This window comes from Rhineura floridana, chromosome 9 (assembly GCF_030035675.1).
Source record: "Rhineura floridana isolate rRhiFlo1 chromosome 9, rRhiFlo1.hap2, whole genome shotgun sequence".
Classification (NCBI taxonomy): Eukaryota; Metazoa; Chordata; class Lepidosauria; order Squamata; family Rhineuridae; genus Rhineura; species Rhineura floridana.
This window is the reverse complement of record NC_084488.1, coordinates 75,601,179-75,617,214: the sequence shown is the minus strand read 5'-3', so window position 1 is coordinate 75,617,214 and position 16,036 is coordinate 75,601,179. Positions and strand designations below refer to the sequence as shown.

General features: G+C 40.9%; 1 non-coding gene across 1 annotated transcript; it reads right to left on the bottom strand.

The window, feature by feature from the left end:
• Nucleotides 1-1,016: 1,016 nt before the first annotated feature.
• Nucleotides 1,017-1,090, bottom strand: TRNAG-UCC (transfer RNA glycine (anticodon UCC)). Its single transcript has one exon. It is a non-coding gene; the product is annotated as a tRNA-Gly (tRNA).
• Nucleotides 1,091-16,036: the final 14,946 nt, after the last annotated feature.

Genomic DNA, 16,036 nt, shown 5'->3' with positions numbered 1-16,036 from the left:
ATCTCTCACTGCAGCTTAAAGCAATTAATAATTCTTGCATTTCTTTCTGATGCTGCCATCCCCCCCCCAAGTGATCCCAGCCAATCAGGGATCACATAATGACGAAGATATTATGATGGTACTACATAGCTAATCTGATCTGGCCACATCAAGGCCCAAACTAAGGTAATAGTTTATCCCCACTGTTAACTGCTATGGGGAGGGAGAGAACATATCCTTTGGTGAGAAAACATATCGGTGTTGCTTTGCCTTCCCTTTAAATTGGGCAGGGAAGGTGAGGGACTGGAAAGCTTTACTGGCGATATAGGAAGTAGTAGCCCAATTAACTCACACATGGGAAATCTGCTAAACACTTCCATCTACTTTTTTGAGTTCCCCAGAATTGCTAATGGTTGTTTGCAACTTGCAAACGTTTTCATAAAAAGTGCACACACTTCACACATAGTTTTTGTGAAAACTTAAAACCAGCCTTGGAAACTTAAAAGAAAGTTGGTATCTGGCAAGGGGGGCGGGGGAGGGAAGAAAAGGAAGCAGTGGCTGAGATTTCGTCCTTCTTTGCTTTTTCTATATGTTTGTGAATTTTGAAACCAGGAGGGTTTTTTTCTGTGTTCCTTAGCAATAAAGAGATGAAAATATAACTGGCACTTTGCCCTGTTGGAAAAGAGAAAGATACAGCAAACAAGCACCAGTTGTAAAGTGGAAACTGTAGGCCTGCAGCTATTTTGATGCAGTGAAGTTAAAGAGTCAGTCTCCAAAAGGCAATCTACCGAGGCTGCGGGGGGCTTCATATAAACACAGGTATGAATGTAGAAGCTACCATTTTCCTTTTTATTCAGGTTGGTCACCACTGAGTTCAAGTTCACAGCTAAAATGATCTTCCATTTGTAAACAGATATTGCAACATAGGAAGGTGCCTTATCCCAAGTCAGACCAATGATCCATCTCACTCAGTACTGTTCACACAGGCTCACAGCAGTTCTCTGGGATTTCAGACAGGGTTCCCTCCAAGCCCAACCTGGAGGTGCCAGGGATTGAACCTTGGACCTTCTGCATGGAAAACAGATGCTCTGCCCCTGAGCTACAGCCCTCCCCCTGGTTCTACAGTACGCTCATCTCAATCTATGATAGAAGAGGAGTTTACTGTGATTCTGAAAGCAGTAACCTCTGAGGGATCTGTGGATATATTTAGCACAGTTAAATACTTGAATTGACTTCTCAAGGTTAGCTTTAAGTAACATTTCTTTCCAAATGATTCAGGGGTTCTGGAAGGTTTTGAGGGAATATGTTGTCCTGAATGCATTTAAAGGACTTGTTGGTTGGCTGGAGCCAGAGATATAAGGTTGTAAATGCAGTGTTACTACAGTTTTAAAGCAGAAGTGAGGAAACTGTGGCCCTCCATATTTTGTTGGACTACAACTGCCATCATCCCTGACCATTGGCCATACTGGAGGTCCACAGGTTTTATACCCATGACCTACAAGAGAGATGCTCTGCATAGGGATTCAAAACAAAATAACTTTTCAGATTATCAAAGGAGCTAACGTGAATGTGCATGAGGGGAGTGGTGTCACAGCAGTAAATTTCTTCCTGGTTTATGTGCATTGATTAGAATGTACACTGATAGCCCTATATGTACACAAACTCTGTCTTTTCTTAGAACATATGCAGAAAGCCATTGAGCATGTGCCTTTATGCATGAGTGTGTTCCTCCATATGACTGTGAATCAAGCAAAGGCTTGTAATTGCTTGAAGAAAGTATACATCTGTACATACAGATCTGTCTATATCCATCTAATGAAATTGCTCTCTTTCTGTTTGTTTTTAAAAGTAAGCAAGGAAGAACAGATTGTTACACTTGCCTTGCAGTTAGTCTTCATCCAACCAAGTTAGTGTTAGCATACCCTTAAAATAGAATGCTCTGTAACAGGATTATTTTTGCCGAAATTGTGCCCATCATGGGAAATTATGAACAGTATTGTTAAAAGTCCACTATTTTGCTTGTGGCCTTGCCCATCTAGATGTCCATGTTAAACACTGATTTGCATATTCAAAATAAGAAACATTTTATATTTTGGGTGAGATATGTAAGCTTTGTCTTTTCTTTATGGAGCTCATAGCATTGCTAGCATTATACATTGTAGTATTGTTGTAATGCATTTATTGCTGTGGGGGGGCAGCACCATCAAAATGTTTTCTTGGAAACTTGCAGGAGGAAAACTTTGAAGATACATTTTTCTTTGGCAAAAGTCACATTAGATCAGTTAATTGTGGGGCATACACCTTTGTACTGTCCCTCAAGGCAAGGTTTGGGAATTAATAGATAGCTAGATAGCTGTGGGGTAAAACAGGCTACAACTTTATTCATTATAGCAGGTATTTGGAGATGGCATGGCAATGGAAGCAGGACTGACATCCCTTCAAATAACATGCCTGATGTTTGATAACCACCTCAGAATTACTGCTGAGGAGCACCTGGGAGTTAGTTCCAGTTGCCACCTGGACTCCAGATGCCTGGCACTGAACCTCAAGGGATCTATCTATAGCACTGGCTATGTGGCTTCAAATCTGCCCCCCAAGCTCAGGGCATACTCTGAGAGCCATCACCAGACCCCTTATGGAATTCCCCTGATGTTAGTTATCCTGCCCAATGCCATTTTCGCCATTACAAAAGTTGTGACAAAGCATAAAGAATGCCTAACTATTCTTGCTTTTCATTGAGAGAAAGGCAAACCAACCCCCCTCCATTTGGATTGGGGGGGATTCCTTTCCGGCCCTGTTGACCAGCGGTGGCTTTATGCTTCAATGGGAGCTCTAACCCAAGAGTAGGTGGGTTGGGTGAATCCTACAAGAGAGGGAGTTAAAGAGGCCAGGCTGGTGCCAAACCTTTTATAGGCCAGAGTGCCACCTGCCTATGAGAGTCTGCAGGATTCCGCAACAGCCTGATGCTCTCACAAGATTCCCTGGGATTTTCCCCCTCCCTCACCAGGGCCAACCCCACAGCCCCAAAGCTGGATCCCAGCACGCAGCTGCACCTGGAATTTTGTCTTCATGTTCTTTCAGTCCCTCATTTTTCCAATCTTAAATTCAGTTCTCCACATTCCCACATTGTTTTGAGGTTTTTTTAACGGTCCTCATGAAAATTCATCAGCATTTTGAAGCAATTTCTCCTAACGTGCACATGAATTTTTGCAGAGCAATTTCCCCTAACATGATGCATTTTTGTATGTTGTGCATTTTTATGCACACTTTAGTATATGCATTTTTGTACACATTACTTGGCTGGAGAAGTTCACTGCAAAAGTCAGAGAATTTCAGATTCTGAAGGATGACTGTGTTTCAGTTCAGTATTGTTGCAGAAAGTGCAAATTAAGTAGGTTCACCTTTAAATGCAAACTCAGTCAAATCCCTCTCCCCATCCCTATTCTTTAACAAAACTGGTATCACAGTGTGTAGCGTTTCCCATTCATTTTGTTCTGTTGTCTTATTGGGTTATTTTAGTGATGGGTTAGGTTTTGAAAGAAAAATAAATGCTTCTGATCCGTTTTTATCACTTGTGGGAATGGAGAGACAGCAAAGCAAGATATAAAAGTAGATTTGGTAATTGCACAAGGATTCAATAGGACTTGCTGCTCAAAGCTGGTGTTAACACCCAAAGATTGAAGATAAAGCTTGGGTGTTTACCTGGATATGAAAGAAAATTATCTTAGTAAGTGACTATTCAGATATATCACACCAACACTTAAGTGGAAACACAACCAGTTCCCATAAGAAACTAATTGTACTGATGGTTTACCTGTGCTCACTTTGTTCTGGAAAGAGGAAATTAGATAGGATATGGTAGAGAGGATAGTGATGATTAACACCTGAATACATGGCCAGATAAAAATTGGTCATAAGAACACTAGTGAAGTCAGGGATTTTATAACAGATTTGGAAGGGATGTCCTGGGTTGTCAGACTAACAGCTGCTACAACCAACAGGAATTCTGCCAAAAAACTGTTTTGGTGTAGTGGTGGTGGTGGGAAACCCTTTCTACCTTTACTATAGTAAAGGACATCCATGGGTGCATACTGAACTGGAGGGATTGGTTATTTGTTTTTATGTCCTTGCTAAAGGATGTGATTCTGCTTGCAAGTAGTAGATTGCAGAAGGAAGATGGATTTGTATTGCCAATAGCCCTCCACCCCAATATAGTCACACATAGTTGACTAAGTGGGATAGAATGTGGATGGAGGTGTCCATTTGAATATGCATCTGAATGCATATATCTTGCTGAAAGAAATAAAGGATAAGTGGATGACATCTAAAATCTCCAGCAAAATCTATGTTCTGCTCCACTAGTCATGTTCAATATATTTTGCACTCAAAGGCTATACAGGAGCTGTTCCAGACCCCATGCTAATCCAAGCTAATCTGCCTATCCCATCATATGTATTGAATTTTGGACTGAACTGACTCCATAGCCTCTGAGATGCAGGCAACCCTGACCATAATTTGTAAGCCTTACTTTAGTTTCATTGGTAACAGAAAGCGACCAGTGTCCAAACATTATTTTTCTAGGCTGCTATAAACTTTAGTCTTCTGGAGCTTTTATTCTGTAGCTTGTAAAGCTCTTTGTTAGAAGTCATATTAGTTTTGATGAGGTTTGTCCTTTATTATTTGGTAATAAGTCAGTTTTTACATGCTGCTTGTGAAGAAAACATTTTACCTCACTTTATTATGTGTCTGGAAATATACTTAATATTTCTGGGGTCTTTTTTCACGTAACGATGGGCAGAGGGACATGGGAAGATGAATGGGCCAGGTGATGGGAAACCTGATTAGACATCTAATGCCTGAATCCTCTCCCAGTCCTTCTCCCAACCGGTGAGCTGGGTTGCCATATCACCTTGCTCTTGAGCCTTGATGTTCTGTTGATTAAGGTCTAGGCTCAGTAAGGCAGCTATCATCCACAATTTAATTGGGGATGAGGGGACTTACCTGGTTTGCATTAATGAGACCTGAGTGGGTGAGCTGAGATGAGTTAATCTTCCTCAGCTCTTTCCCCCAGAGTTCTCAGTGTGACTGCATCATAGACTGGAGGGCCAGGGAAAGGGGTTGTTGTGGTCTGTAAGCCGCTCTGAGTCCTATTGGAAAAAGGGCAGGGTAGAAATAAAGTTTATTTTATTATTATTATTATTCTATCTCCCTTTCCAGGATTCCTGTTCAACAGAACTTCAGTTCTGAGTGTTTGTACTTTGTGTTGGACATTAGGAACAAGTTGGAGATTCTGACTGGGAAGGAGAGTCGCTACGTACTAATGTTGTCAGCTTTGAGGTTACTTTTGGATGTGAAGTTCTTGGATACTTCTACTCGACATATCGGTAAGCTTTATGCTCACTTAAATTATGATGTATGTTAAATGGACTGTTAATTGTGTTTTTGTTGACTGTGCTATATTTGAGAAAGTGTCTTTGCTCAGTGGTAGAACATCTGCTTTGCATGCAGGAGGTCCCAGATTCAGGCCCTGGTATCTCCAGGTAGGATTGGGAATGTCTCCAATATGAAGAGCCAGTCAATGTAGACAGTACTGAGCTAGCTGATTCAGTATAAGGCAGCTTCCTATGTTGTAGTGATATTTTTTAATCTATCCTTATTGTACTGCTGTTTTTATCCTGTTTATTTTTATGTGAACCATTTTGAGAACAGATATATTTGTGGGAAATATAGTATATAAATAAACCAACTATAATTGTGACTATTTTGATATACCATCTACCCTGCTGCCCAGCAGCCACCCTGCTTGACCTTACAGAAGTGGTCTTGGATTTGGTGTGGAGAACTAAAAAATTGGTTGTTCTGGGAGACCTCATCATCTATGCTGTCACCATAGCTCCCATGACAAATGTGGGGGTGCTCCAATTTGTCATCAGCCCACCATGTGTGAAAGGGTCACACTCTTGACTTAGTGTTTCCACTTGGCCTGGAAGATAGTGATTGTGGGGTGGATCTTTGATTGCATTGTCCTGGTGAGATTATGTCCAGATGAGGTTTAGATTTCCATTGGTTTATTCCTTCTGCAAGTGTGGTAGACTGATTATCTGGAACCATTTTAATCTAGTTTAAGTACCAAGGCTGTCTTTGTTGCTCTGGATAACCTATACTGGGAGAAGGAGGGTCAGTGTTTTAATTCTCCTGGACCTCAGTGGCTTTCAATGTACCATTGATCATAGTATCCTTCTACGTAAGCTCTCAGGGTTGGGAGTTGGAGGCACAGTGAAACAGTGTATTCAGGTGAAGCAGTGGAAGTGATGAAATCAATAATGGGATGGATCACAATCTATATACTAAAATTCAGTATCTGCAAGATGGGGGTTCTGTGGGAGGATAGTGATTTGTGATTTGTTTAAAGAGATAGTATTCAACCTGTTCTGGATGAGGCTACACTCCCCCTAAAGGACTGAGTTCATAGATGCAAGGAGGGGGACATTCCTGGATTCACTTTTCTGATTGAAGGACAAGGTACCCTCTGTGGCAAATGCGCTTTTCTTCAGTTTTGGGTGGTGGGTTGGATGCGACCTCTGCTGTTCATTAATAGCCTCTGGGAACATGTGGCATTTCTGCTTGTGGGCTTCCTGTTCTGCAAACAGGCTTCCCATAGGCTTCTGGTTGGCCACTATGAGAACAGGATGCTAGACTAAATGGGCCACTGGCCCGATCCAGCAGGATCTTCTTATGTTCTCATGACTGTCTTTGAGGACTGTTTTGAAACTTCAGCTAGTTTAAAATATAGCCATCAGGCAGATGGCAAGGACCAGTTGTTAGAAATATGGCTGCCCATTTGCTACCGGGCCAAGTTCAAGGTTCTAGTTTTGGTGTACAAAGCCCTATACAGCTCAGGACCAGGATACTTGAAAGACCATCTTACCCCTTATATACCCAGCTTATCACTGCGCTCTGCAGGTGAGGGCCTCCTGCAGGTACCATCTTATCAGGAGGTTCGTTCTGTACAATATAGGAAATGGACCTTTAGTGTGGCGGCACCTATGGAATTCCCTCCCCTTAAATATTAGGCAGGCTCCATCTCTGCTGTCTTTTCGGCGCCTTTTGAAGACTTTCCTCTTCCAACAAGCCTTTTAAGTTGAGACCTTTCCCAGTCTGCGTCTGTGTTAGAATTGCTTTTAATATGTCTTTTAATATCTTTAACCCTTTTTAAAAAGATCTTTTTAAAGTTTTTTTAAAAAATGTTTTTAACGTTTTGTTTTAATTGTATTTTAAGGTCTTTTTATGATGTTTTAAAGTGTTTTTAATGTTTCTGTTTGCCGCCATGGGCTCCTGCTGGAAGGAAGGGTGGGGTATAAATAAAATAATAAATAAATAAATAAAATGCCTAATTGGCATTGAAAGAACTTCACTGACTTTGATCCATTGCTGAGCACAATTCAAAGTGCTAGTGCTTAACAATGAAGCCTTATATGGCTTAGGGGATGCAAGAACTCCTGCTTCCATACCTACTTGCCCATACTTTTGAGATCATCTCCAGATGATCCAGATGTTCCTGTCATCTATGGTAACTAGAAAGATGAATGGAAACCAAAGGCAGAGTTTGCTCAGTGCTGGCTCTCTCTTCATAGAGTTTTCTCTTTAGAGAGCCTACAGTGTGCCAACCATGTTAAACTTTTGATGCCAGGCAAAGATGTTTGCCCAGGTTTCTAATGTATATTTTAATTTTATTTTATTTTATTGTGTATTTTTTCTTGTGCTTTGTAAATTGATCTATGCAGTAATAACTCCTTTACGGAAGTACACAAATACAAACATCCTATTACTATTTAAAAAATAAAAGTTAATTAAAGATATAATTAAAAATACTTTTTTAAATTGTGCATTCTTGTTAAGCAAAGCCCACCTTCTTTGATTATGTTTCTTCTTGAAAGGAATTCCTTGCTATAAATATTCTTAGCCCAGTAATATACTCAATGAATAAACAGCCTTCATAAAATGGAAGTTGCTTTCTATCCTGAAGCATAATAAGTTTGTTAGACCAAACAGCCTTGCCTAGACAAGGCAGCACCCATTCATAGCACTGATGATGCCGTGAATGAATCCTCTATACTTCAAAGAAAGGTTTTATAATATAAGCATATGCCATGCCCTTGGATATTTTTATGTAATGTCAATGAAACAATGTTTCAAGAGGTATACAGATTTCAGAATCCCCCCTGGCAGAAACAGAGCTGACAATTGCTAGGTGTGATATAAGATTATGTTATAAGGTTAGAGGATGCAGATGATAACAACAGCTAAAGAAAATTAGCTCTTTTAAAAGTGAGTGATTTTTCCCAAAGGGCATTGCTTTATTAATTTAAACTCTAGAATTCTAAATTTTTTAGGACCTACTTTATTCTTCTGATTGTAAATTGTTTTAACTAATTTTAATCTTTTATTTTTATACTATTGTACTCTGCCCTGAGACCTAAAGGTGAAGGGTAAGAAGAAGATGATGACTAAGAAGAGGAGGGAGGAAAAGAAGAAGAAACCATTACCACAAAAACAATTATCATCTTAATTGCATCGTTAGTGTGACAGCTTGAATCAGATCAGATAATAATTATATTACTTATTTTTAATTGAACCTAATATTATAAAGTAAGAATTTATGTAGCTTAATAAAAATTCAGGTCTGCTGCAATGCAGGTATAAAAATGTAATGTCTCCAGGACTAGGAAGACATTTTTGTCTGTGTGTAAGGGCACAATCCTCCTGGTAGATTCACCAGGCTGAGGGGCTCCAGGATGCGGCATAGCTGCTGCAGAGGAGGAAGGATGTCGGTGCCACCAGGCGCCATTGGCAGAATTCACCTCCTCAGTGCAGCCGAGGCACAGCCGGGGAACTCAGCTGCCACCCAGGTGCAGCAGGGGCCCAGCTGGCTCAGCCAAGACAGATGCAAGGGGAGCTGGCAGAAGGTCCAAAAGGGGGGCATTCCAGGGGTGTGTCAGGGTGGAACTGAGGGGAGGGAGAATTATGCTATATCTTGGTCCCATTCGGCTCAGTTCCGCAGTCCTCCATCCTGGCAGCCAATACGCCTAGAAAAGGGGCGGCGGAAGGATGCATGCATTTTGTTTTCTTCTGCCACATCCTGCTGGCACAGCCAGCATCCTCCCCTCCCAGAGGCTCCTGAATGGAGGTTGGATATGGTGGCCCCTTCTGCCAGCTCTGCTTCTACTGGCTTCACTTCTGCCAGCCTCTGACGAGTTGGATTGCACACTGAAAGTGCAAGGTGATCTTTCAACTTTATTATATAGTACTTTGTTGTAGTCATTCTCAGAGTAAACTCATTGAAATCAATGAGTATTAACTTCAGTGGGTCTACTCTGAGTATAAGTTATTTGGAACACACATACAAACATCTTCAGTGCTTACAGTCTTTCAAAAACTCTGGCGTGTGTCTAATCCTATACATGAGTGTAACCAGTTTGTTGTAGCTGTCTTTAGTGACCTCAGATGTTGCATTTTGATGAAATTATGTAAAGCTAATGTTATCTATAGGGAACAAACGAATTTGCAAACAATTTTTGTGATGATAATAAAATGCAGGAAGAAAAACAGAAATCTATGAGCTCAGGGTTCTTATTTACAGATCTTTGCTATTATGCATGACTGTACATCTCCTGCCAAAGAAAGGGCTAGTGCTGTCACATTTGACAGTACCAATGATTACCTCTTGGAAAAGGGAAATGTGTATAGGATACCAACAGTATTTTCAGGGCCTCTATTTGGCTTTGTGAAGGAAAATCTAGGGGTTCACTCAAGTCCTTGTGACTGTCACTCTGGGCTCTTAGGCTTACCAGATGTTTCTGCTTGTACCCCATGTCTCTGGCCCTGAATTAGTTTGTTTATGAAATGTATTTGTATCCTCCCTTTGCATTGTAAAACAATGCTTAGAGCAGCATGTTGGGTTAAAACAGGGGTGGGGAACCTTTGGCCGTCCAGATGTTGTTGGACCACAATTTCCATCTATCCCAGCAAACATGGCCAACCACCAGTTGCAGTTCAGGAACATTTGAAGAGCCACAGGTTTCCCACACCTGTGTTTAAGCAATAGAAATCACATCATAAAGACAAAACACAACAGATTAAAACAACCTTAGGGGCATTTCAGAACCAGTTATGAAAAGAAAAGGTTTGGCCAGATAGAGGATGTATAACAGGGAAGGGACCAAATTAATTTCCCTGGGCAAGAAGTTTCATAGCCTTGGTATGTCAAAAGCTAAAGCCCTCTCCCATTTTCTGCCTCTGATAGAGTACAAAGGAGAACTTCTCCAACACGAGTTTTGCTTTGTTCTTCTTCTTGTTGTTGTTAAAATGTCATGTTGATGTATTTGCTGCCCTGGACTCTTTTGGGAGGAAGGGCAGGATACAAATTAATTAATTAATTAAATGATATGTCACCATGGTTAGATCTAACCTATGCAGGAATGTGTGCAACTGTCACACCAATCTAAGATGAACAAAGGTCATATTGTCAGGAGCAAGGTTGAGTTCAGGAGTGCCCCCTGGATCTGATCTTTCAAGAGGACTGCTACATCAGTCTGACACAGGCTGATCCCCGTACTTCCAAATCAGGCATTTCAGCCTGTGCCTGGAATCAGGGTCCCTCCCACAGGGACATCAGTATCATCACATGTACACCATAGGTTTGAAATCTTAATTTGCTTTTACTCTCAAGCATCACCTATTTGCCATTTTCCCAACATACCTTAAAGTCTAGTTTTATCTGCAGTATCCTCACCTTTGCTAGATCTGAGTGCCTTCAAAGACATAGTCCAGTTGCTTGCTAGGATAGCCCAATCCACAAATCATTTAAGCAGAAATGAACATTTAATTTAACTTTGTCTCAGATAAAGGCTTGGGTCAGTTACACTAGACATATACCCATCCTTCTAGCAAAAAGGGTGAGAGTTGGATTCCAAAGGATTTCCTCATCTTCTACTTTTCCGTTAATTAAATTGGCAGTTACAGCAATCATGAGTTTCTCTTGCACAGGATCACATAGTTTCAGGGAAAACTATTTCAAGCTCAGATAAAATCGTACTAATTGTGCAATGCACGCAGTTCAAATTTAGATGACTGAACAGGGTAGGAAACAATCATTTTATGGGTGGCAACAAATAATATGCCTCAACATGCTGTTTTAAAATTTCACAGGAATGTTAGCAGATCCTCATAGTGATGGGTGTACTGGGCAATTAAAAACAAAACAAAAACCTTGTTTATAAGCAAAAGTACTCTTTCACACTGCAAGTATTTCTGGCAGTTCCACCCATCACTGTATGTGTTCTCTCTTGCCTTATTCAACATTGCCATATAGCTGCAGAGAAAATGGGCGGGTGGAGTAATCTTAAGCATGTTTTACCCAGAATGGAGTCCTATTCTGTCTGATGTGATTGTTCCATCACAATCATGTATAGAACTGTGACCTAATTATCTCATATATGACATTCATATTTGCATGCTCACAATGCTACATAAATTATGATTGGTAATATAATTTGTTGACTGTGTTCACTTAACACTGACAAGGTAGCTAATCTGTACTGCCCTTTCCAAATATGCAAGGCTGAATTTGGATGGCTGCCACTATAAATGCCCATTGTTGCCTTGTGTAGTTCTTCGTGCAGTTTTTTATTTGACACAGAGCATTTCTTTCCAGCTCCAATTAAACCATAACATGGATGAAGGGCCAGCATCGGAGTTCAGGGGCTCTCAGCACAGGGCTACCAATGGGCCTTGCAACCAAGGCAGGGTCTGTCTATAGTCTTGGCCTTACTGGATCCAATCTGTAGACTAGGACTATTGCATTTTGGATAAGCATGGTGGGCAGCCTCTGCATATTGGAGCTTCCATTCAAAACACAGTGCTGCCCACCCAGTGCTGAAATGGTTCTGGAGGTCCAGCAGGAAGGATGTTGAGTGGTTGTGGGGGCGCTTCTGGGCTCCTGGGGTCCTTGGCCTATACCTGACCTCAGCCTGGCTAGCCTCTGGTGACGGACTTGCATGGATGCATTGGCGTACCCTCTAACTTATTTCAGATTACCTATCATTATTCCTCAAGAGCTGCTACATTATTTGCCAACTCATTGATTCTACATACTGAATCACTCTCTAGTGTCCAGACACCCTCCCATATATTGGAAAAAAATTCTGATGGAAATTATGACTTCACAAGCTAGTCTGCCCCCTCCCTACCACATGTACACATACAGCCTACCCAATCCACACATTTGGATGAGATGTGAAGGAGTTCCATGCTCATAATGATATAAAGACATAGATATCCTCCACTCAAGAGAGGATCCTGTATGTTCACAGAGTGTCTTTTATATATCAGTTGAATGTCCACGGGAGAATGACCCCTTGTATGCATCAGTGATGAGGGACATGATTCGAAGCTAAGCGGGTCTGGCTCTGACCAGTGCTAGCATGGGAGATCACCCTGGAGCCATATGCGCAAAACACAGCCATTATTATGTTAGGAGAATGGCTTATTTCAACTCACTCAACAAATTGTATCATTTCTATGTTAAGGGATATAAGAAGGAATATATACTAGGGATATGTAAGAAGATACCATAATTTTTTTAATGAATGTGATGGCTGTAAGAATGAGTGCTGCTTCAAGAAAAAACATGTTGTGGGCTAAAGGACAGGATGTGGCAAGAAAGATGTGCTTTATGTTGTGACATGCTTAGATGATGTGAAATGCAAGTTTCGTCAAGGGTGTGCTACCCATGGGGAAAGCACACTGATAGACACAATAAAACTGTCAGTAGCACAAGTGTGATTGCATATTTAAAATAAATGAATGAATATTTATTACTTCTACACCATATTAAAACTATGTGCGGTAGGATGAGCAATATCCAATGATATCCACCTTCTAGCACATGGAATTCTGCTTGTGCAATTGGATTTCCAGATTCTCTTCTGCTCTCTCCAGCCATTTGTATGTCCAGGAATCTGCTCTGGATACTCCAAAACCCAACCCTCAGGAACAGATTTTTAGGTTGTGCAGGGGCTGCATGAGGAAAGAGAGGAAGAAGATATCCTGTTGCAGGATGCCCACTCTCATTATGTTGGATCTCATCCAATGAGCACAATCCATTGTAGCGTGTGTGTGGTGCATACATAAAGAAGGGTAAACATAAGGCTCAATAGTTCTGTTTCTACATCCCATACCTCTTTCTACATCCCATAATATGGAGCCATTATGGGGATCATGAGGTCTGCACATACCTTCTGTTTCTTTCTATTCATACCTCCTGAGCAACAAGGTCAGTGGTTGAATAACTTGCACCAGACTAAGCAGGACTAGCTTCAGATTTGAGGAGGCCCTCAGCAAAGTATTTCCAAGCTACAACGCACTCAGGATCACCTTAACTACCTTAAATGTTAAGTGATGCCTGGATATTAAGAGATCCCAAGGATGCCCTCCTGATTTGTAAATTTAAAACACATTGGAGGACCTCAAGGTTTCTTGTAAAAAGTAAAAAATAAAAGAAGACAATGCAATAATTAAGCCAGCACATTCATGCCCTGTACATATGTCTGTTGCAATTGCCACAATTACTATGGCCATTTATCAATTCTTCAGGCAATGCATGGTGGCCACAAAACTTCTGAGCCGCACCTATGTCCACTCTGGAATTGGACTCCTTCCAATGAATGGAATTGAAGAGGAGGGGCTTTAGCTGCATGATACAATATCTACTTTGCATGCAGGAAGTCCCAGGTTCAACCCCTGGTATCTCCAGGTAGGTCTGGAAAAAAACACTGATATGAAATCCTAGAAAACCACTACCAATCAGAGTTGACAATGCTGAGTTAGATGGACAAATGGTCTGAACAGGGCAGCTTCCTATGTTCCTAAAAGCTTTGAACTGCAGAGCTTGCACTGCAGTATGGCTTGCCTCTTCAGCATGTAGCAGAAATTTCAAAGAATCTTCACCATTTTCTTCTGTTATTTTAATCACGGAGCAGCAGAAGTCACTTATGTATCCCCTCCCTTGGTACTCGTCAGGCACTGGGTTTATGTCAATGACTCAAAAGGCAACTTCCTATTGGGATTCCAGTATTCTGTAATAAGCAGTTTGAAGATAGGCCCCAAGGGACTTCAGACATCTGTGTGTGTACTTTCTCACCGCCACCTGGAAAGTGTTAAGTACTTTATTATAACGGAACCTCTCTCCAACAGCAAATAAAGAGAAAATAATAGGGGCGTAGCCAGTCTGACATGAAAATGATCATCTGAGAAGCATGTATTGCTTAAACTCATTTTTGATGTCTTCCTTTTCTCCTGGATTTGTGAGATAAGCTGACAGCCTCAATTACCTTCCTCACAGATCATTGACAAAGCTTTTGTGAAATAAACACAGAAACACATGGAACTCAAGAGAAACTTCAGTATTATTAGATAATTTTAGAAGTAGAGATGGTAAATTGGCAGAGCAAAAGGTGGGATAAGTCTTTCAGCACCACACATCTTTGTAAAGAGAGTGCCTTTGTGATTTTTTAAAATCTTTCTTTATTTCATCTGCTATCATTTGGAGATTTTATTTCTGCATAGGAAGAAATATGGGACCAGAAAACAATTATAACATTTAAGAGAAAAATGCTTCAGCTATTTATTTCAATCATAAACTCAAGCTTCAATTTACCAGCAGTGAACATAAAATGAGAACAGGTTGTATCTGAAAGAAGACATTTTAATAGTTTATTTCACTAGATTTCAATTGCATTACTTTTAAAAAAAAGTGCAGTGCAAATGATTATTTTAATAACTTTACAGAGTAGCTATGTTCTGATGCTGGAGGTTTGAGATTGTTTTAGCAGCAGTGAAAAATGACTTCCTATTATAGCCTGTTTTATTCTCCTCCCTCTGTGAGTTTATTTCGATGCCAGTTAGGACCACATGCTATTGCTTCTCAAATATTCACCCAGGTTTACTGAATTCTGGTTAGTCACGATTAATTACTACAACTTCCCATGACAATAGGTACCAGCCAAGATTTCACTAGGAATTTGTCCTTCCTAAGAACCAGATGTAATCTCCTGTTTCAACTCTCCCCGTGGTGAATAAAAATGCATTCTCAAATATATAAATAAATAAATAAATTTTATTTTTCAGCCGCCTATCTGTCCGGGTTAGGGACACTTTAGGCGACGAACAACAAGAATAAAAACAGTACATATACATATCAACATAATCAATTTTAAGCTAAAAAACCATCCGTTAATTCAGTTATAACATAAAATTAATCTGTCCCAATCTTGTAGGCCTGCCTGAACAGCCAGGTCTTCAAGGCTCGGCGATAGCTGGACAAGGAGGGAGCATGTCTGAGATCGAAAGGGAGGGAGTTCCAGAGGGTGGGGGCCACAATAGAGAATGCCCTCTCTCTGGTCCGTACCAGCCTAGCTGTTCTCACCGGTGGGACCGAGAGAAGGTCTTGCGAGGCTGATCTCATCAGGCGGCACAATCGGTGATTCTGGAGGCGTTCCTTCAGATATACTGGGCCGAAACCGTATAGGGTTTTAAAGGTCATCACCAACACCTTGAATTGGGCCCAGTAGACAACTAGTAACCATAAAGTTAGGAACTAAGACATGGTGTAAAATTGCTCCAAGAGGCATGCAGAAATATGCCCAGGGTGGCCATGTGTGTCCTATTTTACAGAGGACAGACTTATATTTGAAGAGCTGTCAAAGGGCAGCCCTCTGTTTGAACAGTCCTCTTTTTGAAATATTGTCCATTCCAAGTCCAATTTAAAGATCAATCACCATAAGAAGGGAGAGCAAGGGCCTTGAAGTTGACCATCAATAGCACCAGCAGTCTGAGCAGTTGCACAGGTCATCACATCACAGTCTTCCCCACTATGGTGAGAGGTGTTGTATTTCTATTTAAATTATAGGATATGTATCTATACATGGATGTATGTATACATCTGGGCTCCTGCTGGGAGGAAGGGCGGGATATAAATCAAATAATAAATAAATATACC